We start from the raw sequence: 26,486 nt of genomic DNA on the forward strand, positions 1-26,486 counted from the left end.
ATTAAAATTGAGGATGTGCAAGAGGCCAGAAACAAATGAGCGCAGATGGTTTGTGGGGCTGGAAGAGGTTACAGAGATAGGGAGGGGCGAGGCCATGGAGGGATTTGGTTAGAGGGCTTTCTTATAACTGACAAAATAGGAAAAACACTGTCATGCTAGGCCTCCACCTGCCAGGAATGAGGCACATTAATTTTGCCATGAACGTTGATTTTAAACTGTTGCTGGAGCGAGAAAATGACTTGTTAAACAGATCAGCTGTGGCTGGAAAAGATATTTGCATACTAACAGACAGTGCCTGGAAGGACAAAGGACCATTCCCTGATACATTCAATCCAAAATGGACTTTGATCATCAGGTATTGTATGTAAAAGGAGCATTCCAGAGATTCCTAAGGTGATACAATGCAGGACTCTGTGGCTAGTTCAAAAGACCAGCTGGTCACATGACTAACTGGCTGTTTCAGAGTCTTTTGAACTAGCCACAGAGAGTTTGAACTGAGAAAGACTGTTTGCTTCTGGACTGAGAAGACCTCTCCTGTCTGCTCCCATCTCTTTCTCACAAGCCTCTGAATCCACTGAAGATACATGAACCCCAAAGGAGAAAAGTCTCCGACAGTGAACAAGGTTTAAGAAGAATACTGGGCCCCAACGAAAAGCAAGTTCTACCTACAATCAAGGACTCTACAGTGAACTCGAAGAACCGTCACAAAAACTCTTCAGATATTGCCTTAAACTTTTCCACTTTATTTTTCTTCTGCTCTTTTCTGTCTCTATCAGCATGTGTGTATCGTGTATGCATGCTAGCGTGGGCGTCAACCAAATTAGATTTTAAGTTCAAGTTTAATTAATTTCAACTTTTCTTCTTTAAACCTAAGAAAACCTGTTTATGCTGGTTTCTTTGACTTATAATTGGAAAGCGTTGAACAAGGATTCACCAAGGGGGAGCTAAAAAACACAGTGTGTTTAAAATTAAACTCTGTTACATTGGTCTGTCGGTAAGACCAGGTGAAGGCTGAGAGGGACCCCTAGACCCCTTTCTCACCGGGTCGTAACAACACGCACAATGGGCAAGATTTTATCCGTGTTACGCTGCTTCAATCAGCGGAACCGGAAGTGGGAGGCAATTCCGCTCCCTCCCTTTTGATGGTTCCCACACGATTATAAATGAAAATTAAAGGGCCGGCGACAGACACAGGAGACAGGTGATATCATGCAGTGGGGGATGTTTTTCATTGGTGGAACTCACCATCAGTCAGCGAAACATCATGTATGGGAGGGCTATAAATAATCCTTCAGTACAATATGCGGTCTCATAACGCGGTCAATTTTCTTCAGGCAGGTTTCTCCCATTAAATTTGTACAACATCTTACCCACCCTCACCCGTCCTTACACCTCTCCCACACCATCACCACCTCCCTTTACGCTTGTCTGGATTTTTCCATCACCACCACTATCAATGTGTCAGCCAGTAGGCAGAAACCAGCCCACGGATCAGTGATGCCTCCCTGCAGGTGCTCCTCTAGGCCATCAGTGAAAGGAGGGAGGTCCTCTTTCCCGCAGATGGCATCAGAAGGCCCCGCTGCCTGAACAAGGCAGTCCGGACGGAGGTGGCCGAGGAGGTGTCAAACCGTGAGGTTCAATGAAGAACCTGGGTGCAGTATTGGAAACGCGTTAATGACCTGCTCAGATCGGCAACAGTAAGTGATGTGTCCAAAGCTTTACAAATGGTATCTCATGAGCCTTAAAACTTTGGGGGGAGTTTTATGCTCTCCCCTGTGGCAGGTTTTGGAGATGGGGAGAGCATAAAAGCGGGTGGGATTGTGGCGGGGGTGGGGGGTTGTCCCCGCCATCTTCCTGTCTCCACCGAAATTACGCCCTGTGAAAGGCCAATTGAGGCCCTTAACAGGGCAGTTAATGCCCAACTAAAGGCCTCATCCTGCTGCCACTGCAATTAGCCCTGCAGCTGGTGGCCCTGTCACCGCACATGAAGCACAGCCCAACAAACCTTGCGGGCTGCTTTCCAGTTCTGGTGGGGGGGACCCGGTATTGGGAAGGGGGTGGGCCGCTGAGAGCCACATCCCTGTCTTTGCCGCGACCCTCTTATATCCCCTCCCCCACCACCCCCCACAGCGCAAGACCTCTCCCTCCCTGACCTACCTGTGGCCTGGTTCCTGGGTCTCATGTGAGTTCTCCACTGACAGCAGCCACTGCCTCTGCAGTGGCGCTGTTCAGTTAAAGATCTGCCGGCCTCAGATTGGCTGGCAGCTCTCAGAGGGCGGGGGTTCCATTGTCGGGGTCCTTGATCCCATGGAAGGCCTGCTGCTGTCCAGGTAAGTGCCTAATTGGCACTTGATTCGGCGGGCCTCCCACAGAAGAGGCAACAGGGGGTTCTCTGCACCACTTTTGCCGAATGTTGAGGCCCCACTGTCACCTGGATAATAGCCCAGCCTTTATGTCTGTCAGTGGGTATTCATGCCAGGTGGGTGAATACATGATCAGCGTTGGTACCATATAACAGTTGTGTCTGGAGAATGTGCAAGTCTGGCATCTGCTAGCACTTGGATGCAGCGTGTGACTGACAGGCCAGAATGGGTGATGGGGATGCATGCAAACAAGGGGGTGTTAGTCATCATTTGGCATGTCATTAACTCAGCGCTTTCTTGTGCAGGACAAACAGACTCACAATCAGCAGAAGCACAACAAGACAGGAGGCGGTGTTGCAGATTTCAGACTCCTGACCCCAGCAGAGGAGAGGGCTGTTCAGACTGCCAGAGAGGAGGCTGTACCAGCCATTGTGGATGGCCAGCCTAGATCATTTAGATGCAAGGCTGATGGGCTAACTTTACTATTGATACCACATGGGCACACAGGAGGACTGTGCAAAAAAGTAATGAGCTCATGCTGTGATGATGCTTAATGTGCTTCTCTTTGCTCTCTGCTGCAGATGTCCGCAATCGCACGATGACAAGCCAGCAAACTGTTGACTCTATCTCCGGGGATAATGACAATGTTTCACAGGGTGCACCTTCACCTGCCTCTTCTGCAACCTCCATCAGCACAGTTACATCCACATGGTCTGCAGAGAGGTTTGCGGGTAGAATCAGGGTGAGAATCTGGTGAGCATGGCACAGACATGTCCCAGCGGCTGAGGGAGTATGTTACAGCTGACTCCCCTGACACTCAGAGGTCTGTTGATCCTCTGGTCAAGGCCACAAGAAATCTGCTGGAAACGCAACAAACATTTGGGAACATATGTCGGAGATGACAAAGGTCATGTGCAGCTTTGTGCGGGTGATGGTGATGTCTATGCAAGCCATGACGTCTGCCATGTCCCAGGCATGTGAGCATATGGCTTCCTCCATGGAGATGGTAGCAACAGCCATAGAGGGCATGTTGCGCAGCTGGACCTCCCTCCGTGTGCCCCTTCCCCTCAGGGATACAGGCAGGTGACATTGTGCACCCAGATGAAGGAGGAGCGTGTGCCAGCTGCCCCAGGGCCTTCCTTTCAGGACACCCCCAGGCTGAGCAGTGTCTCCTCTTCCACCCCCCACTAACCCCCCCCCGCCCCATCAGCATTGACACCCTTCCCTCCAGCAGGCAAGTCCAAGGGGGATGCCCCTGCACTAGTGCAGGAGATTCCCAGTAGGATGGCGCCCTCAAGGGCACATACCTCCAGAGGAAGCCCATCATGGTCATCCAAGGCAATGGAGCAGCGCAGTGAGCAGACTGCCTCCACCTCAGCTACTGATGTCGGGGTTGCACCAAGACGTAGTGGGAGGAAACGTAAACTTTAGGAATTCTGAGTTTGAAGGTGGTACAGGTGGTCAAATTAACAATATTACACATGATACATTATCATCAATTCTTGAAACATGCCTACTTAGAGAGTTAAATATAATGGCACACCTCATGGCTGGCATGCTTTGATGCTTACAAAGGAGTAACATGTCCTAAGGACATGTTGACATGCCAGCGTCCGTCTTCTATGATGTCTTCCCTGGTTACCATCACTCTGAGCAGCCACCCCCTCAGCATTAAAATGAAACCTTGTTTGACCATGATGCTCAAGCATTGAGCTTATGAGCAGCTAGGTTCCATACATCTCCCTCCATCCACCCAACTCCACCCACCCAACACTGGCCTCCTCCCACTTTGATCTGCACTTCTGACATGCCCATGTAGTTTACCATCTTATTTTGCAAAATGGGTCACATCCGGATCGAGGCAGGATCCTCCACCTTCCACCCTCCTCCTGCCACCTTCCAGCTTGTCCCCATCACCCTTTGAACTCTAACTTTGAACCCACCGTCAAGAAATCAAAATGTACAACTCCCGCCCAATTAAGACATCCTGCTTGCCATGAATGCCGCTCTTGCAGACCCCATAAAATTGCCCCAATGAGCCAGAGCAATACCCATGGGAAATAAGGAGCAGAATCATAGGGAATATAATAATGGATCAAATTACATTATTGCGTGAGTCATAAGCAAGGCACTATAGCGCTACTTTTAATTTTGGCTGTGAAACCCAAATTAACTACAGAGACATTGCAGTCTGTCCCCTGGAATTAGTGGGAAGTTAATTTTCTTCCCCACAAAATTACTGCAATATAAGCCAGCCCCCAACACCACGTCCTGCCACAACTTGAATGTAACGAGCCAGGCTGAATTTTTGGGCTCAGGTAATTTGCAATGGTCAGTCTCGACCCTGCAATGAATTTGGCCTAACCATCAGCCTGAGGAATACGCACATCATGGGGCAGGACGTCAGAAATGCTCCATCTGTCAATCTCGGCAACCACGCTCTGGAAGTGGTTCAAGAGTTCACCTACCTAGGCTCAACTATCACCTGTAACCTATCACTCGATGCAGGAATCAACAAGCGCATGGGAAAGGCATCCGCTACTATGTCCAGACTGGCCAAGAGAGTGTGGGAAAATGGCACACTGACACGGAACACAAAAGTCCGAGTGTATCAAGCCTGTGTCCTCAGTACCTTGCTCTATGGCAGCGAGGCCTGGACAACGTATGTCAGCCAAGAGCGACGTCTCAATTCATTCCATCTTCACTGCCTCTGGAGAATCCTTGGCAACAGGTGGCAGGACCGTATCTCCAATGCAGAAGTCCTCGAGGCGGCCAACATCCCCAGCATATACACACTACTGAGCCACATGAAAGATGGCAGGATCCCAAAGGACACATTGTACAGCGAGCTCACCATTGGTATCAGACCCACCGGCCGTCCATGTCTCCGCTTTAAAGACGTCTGCAAACGCGACATGAAGTCCTGTGACATTGAACACAAGTTGTGGGAGTCAGTTTCCAGTGATCTCCAGAGTTGGCGGGCAGTCATAAAGCTGTGGCTAAAGAGTGACGAGTCGAAGAGACTTAGCTGCTGGCAGGAACAAAGACAGAAGCGCAAGGAGAGAGCGTTACAGCCCCGACAACCAATTTTATCTGCAGTGCTTGTGGAAGAGTCTGTCACTCTAGAATTGGCCTTTATAGCCACTCCAGGCCCTGCTTCACAAACCACTGACCACCTCCAGACATTTACCCATTGTCTCTCGAGACAAGGAGGCCAAAGAGAGAGAGCGTCTCGGCCCACTTGTAAAATTGCCAGAGATCATGACAGGACAGTTGTGTTCAGCTCCTGTGACCCCAATTTTCCACACTGTTGGCCATAAGAATTGGAAACTTATCTAATTGTAGGTCTGAGCACATTTTGATCTTCTACAGCAGCCTCCAGTGATCACTTCTCTAAGCTCTGGAATTCCCTCCCTAACCCTTTCTAACTCTTTAAGACACTCTTTAAAACCTACCTCATTGATCAAGCTTTTGGTCTTGTGTCTTAATGTCTCCTTATGTGCCTCAGTATCAATTTTTTTTTGATAATCGCTCTTGTTAAGTGCAATTCTACTATGTTAAAGGTGCTACATAAATACAAGATTTTGTTGTTCTCTGGGCAAACCTCTTCTAGGTGTCAAAAATTTGAATTCACTCTATATTCAATTTGAAACCAATGTAACAATGTGTTGATATGTAATTTCTCTGTGAATTATTTTAACATATCATCCATTTAGCAGTTTAATTCTTTCAGTGCACAGTTCTCTACAACAATTTCAACACCTCCAAGGTACTTTATTGACTGTAAAGCACTGCAAGATGTCCTGTGGTCATGAAAAGTGTTACATTATTGCAAGTCTTTTCTGTTTTCGCGCTTTGGTTAACAGGTGCATGTTAATTTCCTTTCTCAGCTGATGTCACGCATTCATTAACTCATTCAACATAATTAAGCGCCTTGAAGTAAACAGGTTAATAAATGCATTAAAATAATGAAGAAAGGAATTTTGCATGAATGCAGTAAGCAACCGTTATGTGTATCTTAAGATATCACCCTCATGCAGTCTCCATTAATATCTGCGGATCGTTCTAAAAACAAATCTTTCTGCTCAAAAAAGCGGGAGCATGTTAGACCCCTCACTTGTTTCTCACTTTCATTACAAAGTCCCAGATGTATGCAGTATCGCAGGGGAAGTTGGTTGCCACTCTGAGCACTATGGGGCAGTGTTGGACTGCTAAGAATTGTAATGATATGTTTTACATTCATGTGAAAAACACTGTTGCTGATTAACTTCAGAAAGAAACATTAATAACACGCACACGTATATATTATATATCTATAGGGAAAACCAATTGTGACAGAGCTAAAGAATGGAGCTATAGAGTGCTAAAATTCATTTTCAAAAAGAATCTAACGATTAAACGCCATACTTCTCTATTCCTGATCAAAGAAGCCTCCTCTGTCATTGTAAATCTTTACAGCACTCCACATCAATCAGTTCACCTCTCTTCCTTTTCTAGCCTTATATTCTCTCCAGCTTCACTCTTCAGGGTGACTCAGTTATCCTTCTCCATCTCACTACCTGTGATACCGTGACAGCTCAAGTCATTTGCTGATCGAAGCTTGAATTGAGTGGCTCTCCCTCAAGCAGGATTATTATGACCAGACATTCTCTGCTAAATCTGTCCAGGTTACAATTAGATAAAAGTAAAATACTGCAGACGCTGGAAATCTGAAATAAAAACAATAAGTCATGGAAAATACTTAACAGGTCAGGCAGCATCTATGGAGAGAGACGCAAGGTCACTGACCTGAAAGGTTAACTTTGTTTCTCTCCCCACAGATGCTGCCAGACCTGCTGAGTATTTTCCAGCACTTTTTGTTTCTATTTCAGGTTACAGATATTTTATGTCCTGGACTAGACTGTTCATACTGTTTGTCTCAGGGTGGTAATTTAATCATGGATCCCACAGCCCATACCAATACAATTCAAGTACAAAACTCCACTCCCACACCTACCCTCCAACCATCACTGTTAAAATAGATGCCAATATTGTGTAATTAAATCCAGAGAAAAAGACCTCTCCCCAATCTGAGGTTCAGACGGATTTAGAATTTTTCATCAATTAAGGGGCATCACGGAGAACTGAGCTTTCCAAAACAGGATGGCAAAATGCAAACAGAATGGAGTGCAGAATATCGGCAGAAACAGGAGCTCATTCACCAGGATTTTACAGTGAGGCCTCACAAACCATGCACACCCATGGGCCATTGTTCGAAAACCTATCCAAAAGATTTGATTTGCAGAGACAACTATGCTCAGGTGGGAAATGTGAAATTAAACCAGAGAAACAGTAGAGATATAAAGCAAGATGATGACCTGAATCATTCATCTATTCCACTGTGAGATCCTGATCAAGCCACTGTCCATTCTCCCTGCCTTTGCTTTGTATTAATGGGGCGGTGAAGGCCTGAAAATGGGGTCGGTCACCTTACTAACAATGGCGATAAGGCTGGCTCCATTTTAAAAAAGGGCCTACCACACGGTACCCATAGTGCGCTACTGCTTTAGGCAATAGGACCCTTTTTAAACTAGAAATTAGGGTCCTACAATACAATTAGGACAACGTTTTCCATTTTTTGGTCGGAATTGGTTGGGGCCTGCACCACCCAGTCTCTGAACATGTTCCACGGGCAATGGAACTAAAGCTAAGGTTAAGTGTTGAATTATATTTGCAAAAATAATCTGGCTCACTGTCTTCCACTTCGTTCATGACCCTGATCATAACCTACTTTGCTGGCGGCCAGGCTGGCCCAAACGTGAGGCCTGTTTGTCGCGCTGCCAAATTTTAAAGAGCCCGAGGCCTCAAAATCACGAGGGCCTATGTACCGTGGGCACAGGTGACCAATCAGTGCGCTCCACCAGTTGACCAAAAGTCCAAATTGACCCCACCGTGTGTCTCTTGCATTTTTGTTTCTCTCATTCGCAGATTACTCATAAAATTGTTCCCATCTTATCGCTCACTGATCTACCTTTCACTGCCAGTCAAAGAAAGCTGAGCACCTTGCAAATGAGCTAACTCTGCATAAAACGTGGTGAAGTGAATAATTGACGACAGGAATGCGTCTACTCTGTGAGCTGCCGACTCTATATTTTTTATACTTATTCATGAGATGTGGGTATCGTTGGCTAGGACACCATTTATTGCCCATCCCTAATTGCCCTTGAGAAGGTGGTGGTGAGCTGCCTTCTTGAACCGCTGCAGTCCATGTGAGGTAGGTACACCCACAGTGCTGTTAGGAAGGGAGTTCCAGGATTTTGACCCAGCGGCAGTGAAGGAATGGCGATATAGTTTCAAGTCAGGATGGTGTGTGACTTGAAGGGGAACTTGCAGGTGGTGGTGTTCCCATGCATTTGCTGCCTTTGTCCTTCTAGTTGGTAGAGGTCACGGGTTTGGAAGGTGCTGTCAAAGGAGCCTTGGTGCATTGCTGCAGTGCATCTTGTAGATAGTACACACTGCTGCCACTGTGCGTCAGTGATGGAGGGAGTCAATGTTTGTGAATGGGGTGCCAATCAAGTGGGCTGCTTTGTCCTGGATGGTGTCAAGCTTCTTGAGTGTTGTTGGAGCTGCACCCATCCAGGCAAGTGGAGAGTATTCCATCACACTCCTGACTTGTGCCTTGTAGATGGTGGACAGCCTTTGGGGAGTCAGGAGGTGAGTTACTCAGGATTCCTAGCCTCTGACCTGCTCTTGCAGCCATGGTGTTTATATGGCTACTCCAGTTCAGTTTCTGGTCAATGGTAGCCCTGAGGATGTTATAGTGGGGGATTTAGCGATGGTAATGCCACTGAATGTCAAGGGGAAATGGTTAGATTCTCTCTTGTCATTGGAGGTGGTCATTGCCTGGCACTTGTGTGGTGCAAATGTTACTTGCCACTTATCAGCCCAAGCCTGGATATTGTGCTGGTCTTGCTGCAGTATCTGAGGAGTCACAAATGAAGCTGAACATTGTGCAATCATCAGTGAACATCCCAACTTCTGACTTTATGATTGACGGAAGGTCATTGATGAAGCAGCTGAAGATGGTTGGGCCTAGGACACTACCCTGAGGAACTCCTGCAGTGATGTCCTGGAGCTCAGATGATTGACCTCCAACAACCACAACCATCTTCCTTTGCGCTAGGCATGTCTCCAACCAGCAAAGAGCTTTCCCCCTGATTCTCGTTGACTTGCGTTTTGCTAGGGCTCCTTAATGCCATACTCGGTCAAATGCTGCCTTGATGTCAAGGGCAGTCACTCGCACCTCACCTCAAGAGTTCAGCTGTTTTGTCCATGTTTGAACCAAGGCTGTAATAAGGTCAGGAGCTGAGTGGCTCTGGCAGAACCTAAACTGAGCGTCACTGAGCAGGTTATTGCTATGCAAGTGCCACTTGATGGCACTGTTGATGACACCTTCCATCACTTTACTGATGATTGAGAGCAGACTAATGGGACAGTAATTGGCTGGGTTGGACTTGTCCTGCTTTAGTTCTGTATTAGTTCCTTAAATGCATAGGAGGGAGCAATCCAATTTCACCTCAGGCCTCAGCATTTCAGATCTATGAATTAAAAGAATCAGACAGTTCTTTTGCTTCGGGTTTGGAGTTAAACAGAGACCCTGTCTACCTGCTTGTATGTCAGGCATTGCTCAATGATAGCACTCTTAAATGTATCAGATGGTTGCAGATTCAAGTTCTATCCCTGAAATTTGAGCACACAATCTAGGCCAACTCTGGATGGGTGCTGCACTGTCAGAGGCGGTGTCTTTTGGATGAGATGGTAAACCAAGGCCCCATCTGCTCTGTCAGGTGGACATAAAAAGAGCCATTGCACTAATTGCACCATTTTTCAAAGAACGGGGGAGTCCTCTCCACTATCTTGGCCAATATTTATCCCTCAACCAACATTACTGAAGCAGATGATCCGGTTATTATCACATTGCTGTTTGTGGGAGCTTGCTGTGCACAAATTGGCTGCCGTGACTATGCTTCAAAAAGTATCTCATTGTCTGTAACATTCTATGGAACTTATAGAAGGATGGTATATAAATGATAATCTATCTTGCTTGCTCACATGATTGTTAAAGATCCCAAAGCACTAATCAAAGAAGAGCACAGGACAACATTTATCCTTTCATCAACACCACCAACACAGATTAACTGGTCATTTAAATCATTCGCTGTTTGTGGGACTTAGCTGTGTTGCAAATTCGCTGCTACGTTTCTCTACATAACCAATCTTTGGCCATGAAGTACTTTGCAGGGTACTGAGGCTGCAAAAGCCACTTACAAATGCAAGTTCTTTTTTTAAAATCTTGCTCCTGATTGTTACTTGTTGCCCTTTTTTGCAAGATATGCCTGTGTGAGTTTGGGTTGAGAATAGACTCGGGTTTGCCCACAATAGTTTTCAAGGTTGAATAACTTTGCTAACACTACCCATCTGGCTGATAAATAAAGGTGAGCTACTGCAGGGCTTTAGGTACCTGTGGAACCATGCCCATGCAAGGCTCAATACCCGTGGAAGAGGGAGGGGTGAAAACTGAGGAATAAAAAGCATGGACTCTGCAAAGAAGCTACAAAGTAATGAAGTAACCTGAACAGGGATGTTTTTGCTGCACGTTATTGAATTAAATTAGTTGTTAATGGGTTTATCTCAACTGTTGGGTCCAAATTGTGACAGGGTAGAATTCAATAAATTATATCATCTGCGGAGCAATATAGTATGCACCTGAAAGCACTTTAACTTGTTGGTGCTAATTACAGATGCTTCTTGAGAGTTTTAAGTGTCCTCTTTGAGTGTTTCAATCTTGTCCTTTGAAAGTTTCAGGTGTGCCTTTTGAGAATTTTAAGTGTGCGAATGAAGAGTTTGAAGGTGTGCCCCTTGAGAGTTTCAGTTGTGCACTTTGAGATTTTCAGGACTGCCATTCAAGCCTTTAAAGGTGTGCCCTTGGAAATCAGCAGCTGTGCCCATTAACCAACTGGCAACGTGTCCCAGTTTAACAGATTGGAATTCCATCTACATTATATTTTGGATATCACATCAAAAGTCTGCCTTCCTGTTTTCTAGGTCTTGTTGGCAGGAAAAGAATGACTCCAAAGCCGATAGCATTTATTTATTTCAAAAATTTTATTGGCTTTCTTTCTCGTGCCAAGGAAAGCTTTTATTCGGATTGGCATCACTTCAGTTGAATCTGAAAATACCAGATATAAAGTGCTTAACCGGATATAATATTCTACAGAAGCATCAAGAAACTTTATTCTCAATGACGTAGCATTATAAACAGATTGGAGGATAATTGTCTTAAATCATGTATTTAAGAAGACTCTGGCCAGAATCCTTGACAAAAAAAGAGACATGAATCACGTGATCATAATTTAGTTAGATTTAGTGTAGTTATGGAAAAGGACAAAGACAGACCAGGAGTAAGAGTTCTCAATTGAGGAAAGGTAAATTTTACTGAGCTGAGATGTTATTTATCAAAAGTGAACTGGAAACAACTACTTGAAGGTAAATCAACAGCTAAGCGCTGGGAGGCATTCTCACAAAGAAATAGGACGAGACTCCCAAATCTGGACCCCCCCCTCCCCCCTCCGGATGTCAAGGAGCATACAGGGTAGGATAAGGCGAGAAAGGGAAACTTGTGTAAGATACTGAGAACTCAATATTGTAGTAAACCTAGAGGAGTTTTGGAAGTGCAAGGGTACAATTAAAAAGGAAATTAGGAAAGCAAAGAGAGAACATGAATAAATGTTGGCAAGTACAATCAAGGAAACCCAAGCAAAGATGTTTTATAAGTACATTAACAGCAAGAGGATAACGAAGGGGACTGCAGGACCATAAGACACCAAAAAGGTAACTTGTGTATGGAGGTGGAAGACATGGGCATGATTCTTAATGAATGCTTCGGCCGGAATTTTACTAGCCCTGGGGTAACAGTTGGGGTGGGGGTGGGGTGGAGTGGTGGTCTAGTAAAAGACGAGAGAGCCATGTTGGGAAGTTTCCCAGCAGCAGAACCAGATGAAGAGCGGATGCCCACCATACAAAAGCAGGCAGCCACTTTAAGTATTTAAGGGTCACATTACAAGCTATTTTGCGGGGTTGCGGGCATTTTGCCGGTAGTGGAGCAGCCCCCCCTCCCAATGGGGAGTCCATCGGCTTTCAGTCTCAATCCAGCTCTTAGTGGGCATTGGCCCATAATACAAAATTGCACTCAATCTGCAGCTAAGTGAACAAGCTCAGACAGAGACATCACAGGATGTCTGATGCTGAAACTGGATAAATGCTGTATAGACCATGCTTGCAAGGGTTGTCACTCTCCTGAAGAATATAGACATTGGCTGATAATTGTATATTAATTGAGTATTTAATTGTATTCAGGAGGTCAGTTTGAACTGGGGACTCATTCGTGCTTCTCTACATAGGAAGAGACAAACTGTGGCTATTGGTTTTGCAGGTTTATGTTTGTAATATGTGTCTCTAAATGAAAAGATTAAGTGTGTCAAGATTACGCTCCAATTCTATCCTTCACTCTTTGGTTATCTAAAATAGAACATTAACTTGATTGTTTACTGGCAGATGATATAATTTTTGCTGTTTTTTTTCCAGGAAAAGGATTTTGAGATTGAGTTATGCAGGAATTGGAGAACGTGTTTTAAAGCCAGACAAGTCAGTTTGGTGGTGGTGGTAGGGTGTGGCCGGGGGTGGGGGCGTGAGGGGTGGGTGCAGGGGGAGGTGCAGGGGTGGGTGCAGGGGGGTGTGAGGGGTGGAGGTGGGGGGGTGTGAGGGGTGGTTGGAACAACTTACAGCATATTTCAGATTGGTACAATGAGGATCTATTGTCTCATCCCAGACTGACCAGAGTCATTAAGAATTTAAGAAAGAGTGTTACTTCTTCCAGATAGAGTGAATTTGGTTATTTAACAGAGGAACAGAACAAAAAGCATTAGCTAGCTCAGGTTCCTCTCAACTCATGCAGGAATGAGCATGTTTCTGAATCCAGGTGAGTCTGTAATGGTAATCAATGCTTTTGAGGAGAGATGAATGGATAAACTCAAATAAATAACTTTGTTATGGGACTCTGAGTGCAGGACCATCCGATGCACAAACTGAGCAATTAGCTGTATTTATGTTTATAGCACTGGTGACTGTGATTGAATTGGGAGAAACTAGTGAACTGTTATGGTAAATAGTTTGCTTTAAACAGAACCGATGAACTCTATCCTCTTCTCATTGATGGTTTTCTTGGATACCATGTGTATAATATGTGTATAATCCATACAGTTCATAACTATAGCTGATGGAGTTCGATATGTTGCTGTGTGACATCATCAACTTTGGATTTGAGAAAGAAAATACAGAATTTTTTTTTAATGGTGTGAGACTATGAACTGTGGAGGAACAAAGGGATTTAGGTGTCTATATGCACAATACGTCGGGAGAAACTGTTCCCTTTGGTGGAAGGATTGAGAACCAGAGGGCACTGATTTAAAGTGATTGGCAAAAGAAGCAATGGGGACATGAGGAAAAACTTGTAGCGAGTGGTTCGGAGAGGGAATGCACAGCCTGAGCGTGTCATGGAGGCAAATTCAATCATGGCTTTCAAAAAGGAATTGGATAATTATCTGAAGAGAAAAATTTGCAGGGCTGTCGGGGAGTGGGACTCAGTGAGTTGCTCCTACAGACAGCTGGCACAGACATGGCAGGCTGAATAGCCTCTTGTGCTGTAACCAATCTATGAAATCAAAAAAAGCTAGTTCACAGATTCAGAAAGTAATCAGAAAGGCTAATTAATTCTGGCCTTCATCTCAAGGGGATCGCAGTTCAAAAGTGAACAAGTGATGCTTCAGTTGTCCAGAACCTTGGTCAGACACTATTCGAAGTACTGCCTTCAGTTTCAGGCACTTAACCTCAGGAAAGATATACAAGCAAAATAATGCGAAGCTGGAAATCTGAAATAACAACTGAAAATGCTCAGCAGGTCTGGCAGCATCTGTCAAGAGAGAAACCAAGTTAACGTTTCAGATCAATGTCATCCATGTGAAATGTTTAATCTGTTTTTCTCTCTCCACAGATGCTGCCAGGTCGGCTGAGCATTTCCTGTTTTCATGTCAGAAATTATATATTGTCTTTGGAGGGGGTAGGTGCAAATTAACCAAAATTATACCAAGGCTTAAGGGATTAATTTATGAGGACAGGTTGCATAGAGTTGTCTTGTATTGCCTTGAGTTTAGAAGGCTGAAGGATTATCTAAGTGAGATGTCTAAAATGGATAAGGCATTCAAAAGGATAGATACAGATAAATTGCTTCCTCTGGTGGGGGAAATTCAGAACAAGGGGACATAGTCTTAAAACTAGAGCTAGGCTATTTAGGAGTGAAACAGTTTTTCACAAAAGGGCTAATGGAAATCTGGAACTCTCCCCCACCTAGAAGGCTGAGTCAATTGAAATTTGCAAGTTGGATTTTTGTTGGGTAAGTGTATCAAGGGATGTGGAACAAAGGTAGGTAAATAGAGTTAAGACAGTTTTTTTTTATTTATTCATTGGATCATTCATTTATTGCCCATCCCTAATTGCTCTTGAGAAGGTGATGGTGAGCCGCCACCTTGAATCGCTGCAGTCCATGTGATGTGCAAGTGGCAATATATTTCCAAATCAGAAGGTGTGTGACTCAGAGGGGAAATTGTAAGTGGTAGTGTTCACATGTTTCTGCTGCTCTTGTTCTTCTAGGTGGTAAGGGTTGAGGGCTTCGGAGGTGCCATCTAATAAGCCTTGGCAACTTGCTACAGTGCATCTTGTAGATGGTACACACTGCTGCCACTGTGTACCAGTGGTGGAGGGAGTGAATGTTTACTGTGAAGGATGGGTGCCAATCAAGCCAGCTGCTTTGTTCTGATGGTGTTGAGATTCCTGAGTGTTGTTGGAGCTGCACTCATACAGGCAAGTGGAGAGTATTCCATCACACTCCTGACTTGTAGATGGTGGACAGGGGTTTTGGGGACTCAGGAGTTGTCACCCACTGCAGAATACCCAGCCTCTGACCTATTCTTTTGGGTCATGGATTAGCTCTGATCTAATTGAATGGCAGAACATGTCTGAGGGGCTGAATGGCCTGCTCCTCTTCTTACTTTCACAGTAGATCTTGGGTTCAATTTGATCAGTGCTTTCATGAGGGAGAGAAACCTCAATCAGAATTCCTGAACCTGTGTGCTTTCCAGTAACATGGACATCAGATGAAGACATGATTGAGCTTGACTGTGAAGACCTGCTTGGTTGATTAGCTTGTTAACACTCACTGCTTAGAGAGAGAGATACAGCACTGAAACAGGCCCACTGATACTGTGCCAACCAACAACCACCCATTTATACTAATCCTACATTAATCCCATATTCCCTACCACATCCTCACCATTCTCCTACCTACACTAGGGGCAATTTACAATGGCCAATTTACCTATCAACCTGCAAGTCTTTGGCTGTGGGAGGAAACCAGAGCACCCAGCAGAAACCCACGCAGTCACAGGGAGATCTTGCAAACTCCGCACAGGCAGTACCCAGAACCGAACCCAGGTCGCTGGAGCTGTGAGGCTGTGGTGCTAACCACTGCGCCACTGTGCTGCCCTTAGGCTCGCACATGAAGGATGACACTCGGGCAAGGTACAGGAGCATTGAAACCTGGCAAAGCTTTCAGAAGCATTTACTTTCAGAAAAAAATAAACTTAAAAAAATACAGCCAATAACTTTTCCACAGCCATTTAAAGAAACATAAAACATAGTTAGCTTAGATAAATATTCCTATCATGGAGGAGGAAGGAGACTCATATTCACTCCAGGGAATTAGGCACATTAATTTTCCTAACAAGGAGTAGTTGGCAGAATTAGCTTGAGTAATCATTCATATCCTGCAGTGAGAGCGTAAAACAGTCTCTCTCTGGGGAAGTTGGTCAAGTCAATCATTTATTCGGAGGAGTGGGAGGAAGGATGTTACTCCAGGGAATTATCTAATGATGTTAATTCCTACTGTGTTGGTGGAGAAGGAGGAATACTCTCTGTGGAAGTCACCTGTTAAGGAGGATGATTAAAACTGTTACTCAAAGTTAGCAGACCTGACGCAGGCACTTTGACGTAGGTAGTGACACTGATGGTGTGCGATGGTGATATTGATTGTGTGAGACAGTGACACTGATCTCTGATAAAATCAGTGATGTAAAATAGAGGCAGCGATGTAAAGCGTACAACACAAGTATAAAGTCGAGCCACTGATGGAAGATTGACTTTTTTTCACAGAGAAAGACATTATGAAGTAGCATTGGCCCCAGTAAACCACTAGAATCCCCATGATAAGTTTGCATGTCTTAGCTGAAAAAAGGGCCTTATCTTTCCTGGTTACATCTATACAGCTGAAACCTTTATAGCCACTGTTTGATAGATTCACAAATTGCTTCTGTTTCACTTATTCCAAACAAATGTTTGTCCCGGGTAAGTAATCTGCTGAAGATCATACAATTTATTTGCCCAGGTTTGGTAGCTACATTTATAACCTAAGCTGGAGTATTGCTCCCCTAGTCACTGCAGCCAAGCACATCAGTTCTGTGGCAAATGCACTCAGTCAGTTTTAGTACCACATTTGTCTATCTCAGCAACTGCATCAGATTCTTTGTGTAAAATAATTGCGCAGAAGTTGTCCACATGGATAAAATATTGTTAAAGCAAGTGTTAGCAAAAGATATAGGGATGGAGTGAGTTGACCTTTTTAAAAAAGAAAGATGTGTATATATTTCTATCAAGTTCCTGGATAATGTAATGTAAGATACCCGCTCAACAATCCAGATGTCATGGGTTTAAAGCTGCAAAGCTACATTCATTTTAAAACACTTCACCAATTGACCCTCCTGTAAAAAGGGTCTTAACTAATTCCCTTGGATGAATAACACAAGGGATGAAATTGAACTATGCGATATGAAGACATGAACACAGTTGTATGAAAGGTATTAATATATTTATGGTAAATGGATTAATGTCTTCACTACAACTAAATACAAACATGTTAATATGCAGGTACCACATAACGCTATTTATCATAACAGTACATTAGATTCACCCCCTTTGATGCAGTTGATAAATCCAGCAGCAGGAACTAAATCATATAGATTGGGTGGGTCCCACATTCAAATGGTGGGTATATGTTCATTCAGCTGGTCTCAGTCAGGGTGAGAGCAGAGGCACAACATTAGGCTCAATGTCCGAGGCTCGGGAGAAAAAAAAAAATGAACTGAAGTTTTTTTTTATTCATTGTGGGATGTGGGTGTCGCTGGCTAGGCCAGCATTTATTGCCCATCCCTAATTGCCTTGATGTGGTGGTGAGCTGCCTTCTTGAACCGTCGCAGTCCTTAGGGTGTACCCACAGTGCTCTTAAGAAGGGAGTTCATAGGATCATAGGATCAAAGGAAATAGTAACAGGCCATTCGGCCCATCGAGCCTGCTCCGCCATTCAAACAGATCATGGCTGATCATCTACCTCTTTGCCATTTTTCCCAATATCTCCATATCCCTTGATGTCATTAGTTTCCAGAAATCTATCAATTTCTCTCTTGAATATGCTCAATGATTGATCTTCCACAGCCTTCTGGGGTAGAGAATTCCACAGATTCACCACCCTCTGAGAAAAGACATTCCTGCCCATCTCAGTCTTAAATGGCCTGCCCCTTATTCTGAGACTCACCAGGCAGAGGAAACATCCTATCCACATCCACCCTGTCATGCCCGGTAAGAATTTTATAAGTTTCAATGATATCACCTCTCATTCTTCGAAACTCTAGAGAATAAAAGCCCAGTTTCTGCAATCACTCCCCATGAGACAGTCCCACCATCCCAGATATTAGTCTGGTGAACCTCCTTTGCACTCCCTCAATGATAAGTATATCCTTTCTTAGTTAAGGAGACCAAAACTGTACACAATATTCCAGGTGCGGTCTCACCAAGGGTCTATACAATTGCAGCAAGACATCTTTATTCCTGTACTCAAATCCCCTTGCAATAAAGGCCAACATACTATTTGCCTTCTTAATTACTTGCTGCACCTGCATACTAGTTTTTAGTGACTCATGAACAAGGACACCCAGGTCTCTTTGGACATCAACACTTACCAACCTCTCACCATTTAAGAAATTCTCTGCCTTTTTGTTTTTCTACCAAACTGGATCACTTCACATTTATTCACATTATATTCCACCTGCCATGTTCTTGCCCATTCACTTAGCCTGTCCAAATCCCCTTGAAGCCTCCTTGCATCCTCCTCACAATTTACATTCCCACCTAGTTTTGTGTCTTCAGAAAATTTGGAAATATTACAATTGGTCTTCATAGCCAAATCATTTATTGTGAACAGCTGTGGCCCAAGCACTGATCCTTGCACTACCCAACTAGTAACAGCCTGCCATCCTGAGAATGACCCATTTATTCCTCCTCTCTGCTTTCTGTCTGTAACCAATTCTTAATCCATTGCAATATATTACCCCAATACCATGTGCTCTAATTTTGTTTACTAACCTCCTGTGTGGGACCTCATCAAAAGCTTTCCGAAAATCCAAATACACCACATCCACTGGTTCTCCTTTATCTATGCTACAAGTAACATCCTCAAAAAAACTCCAACAGGTTTGTCAAACATGATTTCCCTTTCACAAATCCATGTTGAATCTGCCCAATCATATTATTATTTTCCAACTATCCAGGATTTTGACCCAGCGACAGTAAAGGAACGACGATATAGTTCCAAGTCAGGATGGTGTGTGGCTTGGAGCGAAACTTGCAGGTGGTGTGTTCCCATGCACCTGCTGCCCTTGTCCTTCTAGGTGGCAGAGGTCGTGGGTTTGGAAGATGCTGTTGAAGGAGACATGGTGAGTTGCTGCAGTGCATCTTGTAGATGGTATACACTGCTGCCACTGTGCGTCCATGGTGGAGGGAATGAATGTTAAAGGTGTTGGATGGGGTGAGGATCAAGCTGGCTGTTTTGTCCTGGTTGGTGTTGAGCTTCTTGAGTGGTGTTGGAGCTGTGGAGAGTATTCCATCACACTCCTGACTTGTGCCTTGTAGATGGTGGACAGGCATTGGAAAGTCAGGAGGTGAGTTACTCGCTGCAGAATTCCTAGCCCCTGACATGATAGAGGTTTATAAGATGATCAGGGGAATAGATAGGGTAGACAGTCAGAAACTTTTTCCCCGGGTGGAGCAAAGCGTTACAAGGGGTCATAAATTTAAGGTGAAGGGTGGGAGATATAAGGGGGATGTCAGGGGAAGGTTCTTTACCCAGAGAGTGGTCGGGGCATGGAATGCCTTGCCTGGGGAAGTTGTTGAGTCAGAAACTTTAGGGACTTTCAAACGGCTTTTAGATAGGTATATGGATAAAGGAGAATGATGGGGTATAGATTAAATTGTCCTTGACAGAGGACAAAGGATCGGCACAACATCGTGGGCCGAAGGGCCTGTTCTGTGCTGTATTTTTCTATGTTCTATGACCTGCTCTTGTAGCCACAGTATTTATGTGGCTGCTCCAGTTCAGTTTCTGGTCAATGGTAATCCCAAGGTGTTGATTCTGGAATGAGTGGGCTGGCTTATGAGGAAAGATTGGACAGGCTAGGCTTGTATCCGCTGAAATTTAGAAGAGTAAGAAGTGACTTGGTTAAAACATATAAGATCCTGAGGGGTTTTGACAGGGTGGATGTGGAAAGGATGTTTCCTCTTGTGGGAGAATCTAGAACAAGGGGTCACTGTTTATAAATAAAGAGTTGCCCATTTAAGACAGAGATGAGAATTTTTTCTTTCAGAAGGTCGAGAGTCTTTGGAATTCTCTTCCTCAAAAGGCAGTGGAAGTAGAGTCTTTGAATATTTTTAAGGGAGAGGTAAATGGATTCTTGATGAGAAAGGGGGTGAAAGGCTATCGGGGGTAGGTGGGAATGTGGAGTTGAGGTTACAATCAGATCAGACTTGATCTTGTGGGATGGCAGAGCAGGCTCAAGGGACTGAGTGGCTTACTCTTGCTCCTAATTCGTATGTTCATATGTTCGTATGTTTGTCTTGCAATGGGGGATTCAGCTATGGTCTTGCTGCATCTGGACACGGGCTGCTTCATTATCTGAGGATTCGTGAATGGTGCTGAACATTGTGCAATCATCAGCGAACATCCCCACTTCTGATCTAATGATGGAGGGAAGGTCATTGATGAAGCAGCTGAAGATGTTCTTGAAGTTCTTGCTCGCCGTGCTCATCACAGAAGAGATCTATGAGTTGGTGGACGAAAGATCATCGACCTGAAAGGTTAACTCTGTTTCTCTCTCCACAGATGCAACCAGATCTGTTTTTATTAGTGAGTCGTATTAGCAAAAGGCTGGAGTCTTAATCGAAGGATACCTAATGGCCGGAGAATTGCTCGGAGCTGCTCCTGCTCTGTTGGACGTGCAGTGGGAAAACTCTGTTAACATGGTTTCCATTACATTCTGGCAAAGTAACAATACCAGAGCAGGAACAGATTGAAGGAACTTCTCAGCCATTGTTTCTATAAAGGCAAAGGTGCCTCGTCACCTTAAGAAAATATATTATTGCCCTTGAGAGTCTGCAAAGAAAAACAATGCCGATAATAGCAACTTTCATTTATATAGCACCTTTAAGATAGTAAAAACTTCCCACAGGAGCGTTAACAAACAAAATTTGACACCAAGCCAGGTAAGGAGATCTTAGGTCAATGACCAAAAGCTTGGTAAAGACATGAGTTTTATTGAGTGAGTTCAAAAAGGTGAGAGATGCAGAGAGGTTTAGGGAGGGAATTCCAAAGATTTGGGTCTCGGCAGCTGAAAGCATGGCCACCAGTGATGCAATGATTAAAATTGGGGATGTGCAAGAGGCTGGAACTGAAGGAATACAGATATCTGAGGGTTGTAGTGCTAGATCAAATAGCGGGGAACACATTAAAAATCAGGAAGTTACAAGTATGAGGTAAGTGAGGCAGAATGGTTTCCCTCCAGGTATAATGGAGTTAAGGAGAAAGTAGATCCAGGCAGCATAAGGGAGTGTGATAGCAATTGGAAGTGCTTTTGGGTGAGAAAGGGGATTGTGATATATAGTGAGAAGGTGGGTTGGTTGATATTTATGAAACATAGACAGATTGTTGTGCTTCATATCATTTTCCTGATTTTATAAATACTTTTGTTCTTATCCCCATTGAATCCAATAAATAAATAAAGACTGGTATTCACAAACATGGCCTTGAAATTTAAATTTGTTGAATATTAACATATTTCCACCTCTGTCCATTTTCATTGAAACCATCATCCATTCTCTTGTCACCCTTAAATCTGATTTCTCCAATGTCAACCTAGCGGTCTTTCATCCTCCACCTTCCATATGTGCCAACTTGTCCAAAGGTCAGTCTGCCACATCTTGCCCTGCTTGTTCATCACTCCTGTCCTCACTGACCTATAATGGCTCCTTGTCCCCCATCTCATTAAATGTAAAATTTTCACCCTCTCTCCCTATGCCTGCATGGACTCGTTCTTATGCAAATACCCTTATCTGCTTTCATAACACATGCATTTTGCCATTTACTTTAAGGTGTCTGTTAAAGTAGCAGAGAAAAGGGTTGCAAACAGTTATGCTCATGTTTGCAGCCTTTAGTTTCAAGGTCCATGTATTTCTGTACCACTCTTTCTCAGTGAGAATATGTGCCCAATGTATTAGATAAATGTGCAGGAAATATAGGACTTCCAGCTACAGATTATTTCTCAATAAACCCACATGAATGGCGCTGGAAACCATTTAAAGCCCAGTTCCAGCTGTCCTGAGAACCAAGTGATATTTAGGCATCAGAAATTTCCTCGTGGTTTTTCCCGATTGGCTAGCGTTACCTTGGCGTAAGATCGGCAGTGACCTTATTTGCGTGTCTATCTGGGGTTTGGACTGATCTTCTGCTGGAGTTATGGCAGCTGGTCAGGAGCACATCCCTTCTCCCCCTCCACACCACTTGCAGAGGAGATTCCAGACCAGGAATTTCCATGGTCAATGTTATTTGATTGGCAGCAGCATATGAAGAAATGTTATTTGCCAGTAACCAAGTGCAGAATCGGGTCTTGTAACCTTGCAGCATTGACATCAACATATGGGACTTCAGTTTACACTTCAGGTGAGGGGCCTCGCCTATTGACTTCACATATTCAAATTGCAATGTCAGTATTGTCCTGGCTGCCCACACACACTGTCAATAAAAATAAAAATTATCATCAGAACCAAAGGTCATTCACTTCATTTTTAATAAATAATTAAGAAATGGTAGTTACAATTCAAATCGCCATGTCTTGTGTTCAGACAACAACTGATCGCTTTAAGCTTTGCTTTGGTGGTTTGTGATGCCAATCTCAACGAATTATTTTCCCATAATTAATCCTTCCAATACTCTTATTCCAATCTTCAAATTTAAGATTGTAGGAAAGCCCAGAGTGAGCAGGGACCATTCGTCCCATCAAGAAAGCACTATCTATTCTATCATGGACTCCGCCCTCGCCAATAGATATTGATTCCATATTGAAAGGGATGCTACCTCCCCTTATATTAACCTGCAATTTGATTCATACTTTAAGACTGCATTAGGACCTCTCAGATAAATTACAGTCTTGTATTCATTTCCAGACATCCATTATCCTTGATCTGTCGTTTTATAATGTAATACATAGAAGCTTACTAATTGAAATACCAACCCCCCCCTTTATCTAATTATTAAACAAGCACTTATATGGGAATGACTGTGCGTCCAGCCAAACAATCCCTTTAAATGAATGCTCTTATTAACAGGCTGGCAATTAACTTGCTTATGAATCGAGGAATATCACCTAATACAATAGACTTTTTCAAAAAAAGCCTGCACTTTCCCTTTGTTTGGGCTGCAGTCATTCTTTTCATCACTATCGAGAATTAGATCTGCACAATCCCCCCCTTTAATGTAAAATCCTGCTCTTGAACAATATATTGTAGAAAGCATGTTGCCATGGTTCACTCTGTAGATGAAATTCAGTGCTCAGGCAGCTAATGCAGAATGATATATCATCATACTGAATAATTGTGACAAGCACAGACGATATCAGTGTTTGTTTGTTTGCACAATAGCCTGCGCATTAAGAAAGCCGCGCTGACTGTCTTCAGCTCAGCAGTCAGCTATTTCATCATCTGCCACTGCAGCAGATGTTATGGTTTGATAACAGACTTCACTATATTTGTTTCACATCTAAGATTACTCCTGAAAATGAAATACATTACGGAGCTCCCAACCATTTATAAAAAAAAAGGACGGCAGTTTAACCTTAGGAGCACTAACTATCCCCTGCAGCTTGTGGCCTTCAAACACTTTTTAAAATCAATATTCTGTTTAATTTTATAACTCATTTGCCAAACAATATTGTGCAATTACTAGGGAAATCGGTTAAAAATGAATATGCATTCTGTGCTTTGTTCTCTCCAATAAGATGGATTATGTTGTTCTTACTTGTGAGTAGGCTTAGCAAGACTTAGTTAGTATTTTTTAATTTGTTCTGGGATGTGGGGGATGCTGGCATAGCTACATTTATCGTCCATCTCCAGTTGTCCTGAGGAGGTCCTGCTGGTGGGCCTTCTCCTTAAACTGCTGCAGTCCTTGTGCAGATAATAGCTCCATGATGCTGTTAGGTAGGGGACTCCAGGGCTTTGACCCAGCAACAATGAACAAAGATTAGGGATAAATTAGTTCAAGTGCATTTATTTTGAAGCTTTAGCCTTTAAACAGGAGACCATCATTTTAATGCTAGAGCAACAGGCCAACTTAAGTAATGTTATGGATGCTAATTCCAATGTGGAAGTGTGATGGTCCAGTTTGCCTGGCCCGTTTGGCTCTTGCTTATTTGCAGGAATCCAGGGCTTGATTGACGCCTCACCATTGAATGAAATATCTGCTTCCTCCTCCACCAGCACACTGTAGCTGCAGTAAGTACTAAATACGCATTCACAGCAGTAACTCATTAAATTTATTTCAACTGACTCCTCCCAGCCCCATGATCTCTACCTTCGAGAAGGATAAGAACAGTAAAGGTACATGTGCAAGTCAGAGTGGGTGGGGGGGGGGGGGGGGGGGGGTTGGGGGAGGAAGGTTGCGGGGTTGAGACTTGGAGGGAAATCTGGAGGTGATGGTGCTCCCTTACTGTCTATGGCCTCTTGCTCAAGCATTAAAATTATGGTCTTCTGTTTAAAGAGTAAAGCTTCAAAATAAATTCACTTGAACTAGTTTATCCTTAATCTTTCCTGGGCATTCTGCTGTATGGATGTGCTTTGTGTTGGTGGGTGCTCCATCTCAGTTGGTTTCAATTCCACTTCAATTTCAATGTTAGTTAATCACAGAGTGCTATTGATCAGTGATTGTCCAGAAACACCCAGTGGTTCACCACAAACCCATTGAACTGAATAAGGGTGCTGTGGTGTAACCGAGAATAAAAGAGACAATGAAACAGGTCGACAGTCCTCACAGAAGGTAGGCAGCAACAGTATATGTGTGAAGTCTGCCTTTCATCTTTTTTTAAGAAACTTAATCAGCCATTTTATTTTCCATGTTCTATTTTCTATCGGTCCCACGAGCTTTTCTCAATCAGTAGAAAACTCCCTGACAGTGAGACGCCACAATGTTGTGCTCTGTGTAGCCATATGTAGAGCTCTGCTTTCCAGTTACTCAAGGCTACTGAATGGTGTTTTTTTAACAGATAAATGGACAGAACTGTCGACTGCAATTGTAAAATACCAGTTAAAAATATCAGGAAATCCTGAAATCCCAAATAATAAAAACATAATGTGACTTATTTGATCACTGTAACATAGTGGCCCTCCCTATGTGCTATAGAAGAAAGCAGAAAGCATTTCCCTCTCACTCCCTTGTACAACCTCTGGCAGCATTGCATTGGCAACACCACAAAACCATTAAAGGAGCGGTCAAGGAAACAACAAAAAAGACTGGGCTCTGGAGCAGGAAAACAGAAAACTGAAGAGCTGTGAAACATGTGTCCCCTGGTTACTGGCCAGATCCCTTCATATTGAACTGGTTATCAGATAACATGTGACCAGACCCTCTTTGAAGCCACGCACTTTAAAATATAATGGCAAGGCGTCTTTCCATCATATGTTTATGAGGGGATTAATGTAGATACTAATGTACTTGAAAAATAACCTTTGAATCAGCGCAGCCCCAGTTTTGTTTTGTCTCCTCAGTAGTGATGGCGTGGTGTATTTCAAACAGATCAGACGATTCTGTAGTGGGTGCAACTATCAGAGCAGCATCTTTTATTGTTCAGCCTGAATCACATATATAGTTTCGGTAGAAGAATGTGCATCCAAACAAATGGGAGTGTTTTCCATTGCAAAGCACCAATGCATTTAGTGAAGGAAGGACACCATGACATAACAAGCAGTCGTGCCTGCTACTGATGGAACGATTACCATTGAGAAGAGTCTTGCAAAAAGGATGATCAAAATGATTCAATATCAAGGAATGAAAGGAGCTACAATGGGTGTTTGATTTTACTTTACGGTGAAATTAACAGCCACATTTTTGTGTCTGTTTTTATTACATTTCAATGTAAAAAAATGCAAGTAACTAAGCTTTATTCTGCCCTTGTAAGTAAAACAATAGATGGATATATACAGGTCAGTTCACTTCTTTACAGTCTGCTTCATCCATATGCACATATACTTTACCCCTATATATAGATATGCCTGCTACACCAATACAGACCATCTAACTATATATACAGTCTGCTTCATGTATAAATATAATTTGCTTTCCCGATATATGTCTGGCCAGTAACCAGGGTACACATGTTTCACAGCTCTTCAGTTTTCTGTTTTCCTGGTCCAGAGCCCAGTCTTTTTTGTTATTTCCTTGACCACTCCTTTAATGTTTTTGTATGTATATCCAATCTATCTGCTTCCCCCTTGTATATCTGCGTCAAATAGCTTTACTCAAAATCTGCTTTACTGATTTTTTTTATTCATTAATTGTAAAGGGTTTTGATGGGAAGACCATTTTTCATTCATGCCATGAACCCAGTA

Source organism: Heterodontus francisci, chromosome 27, assembly GCF_036365525.1.
Source record: "Heterodontus francisci isolate sHetFra1 chromosome 27, sHetFra1.hap1, whole genome shotgun sequence".
Classification (NCBI taxonomy): Eukaryota; Metazoa; Chordata; class Chondrichthyes; order Heterodontiformes; family Heterodontidae; genus Heterodontus; species Heterodontus francisci.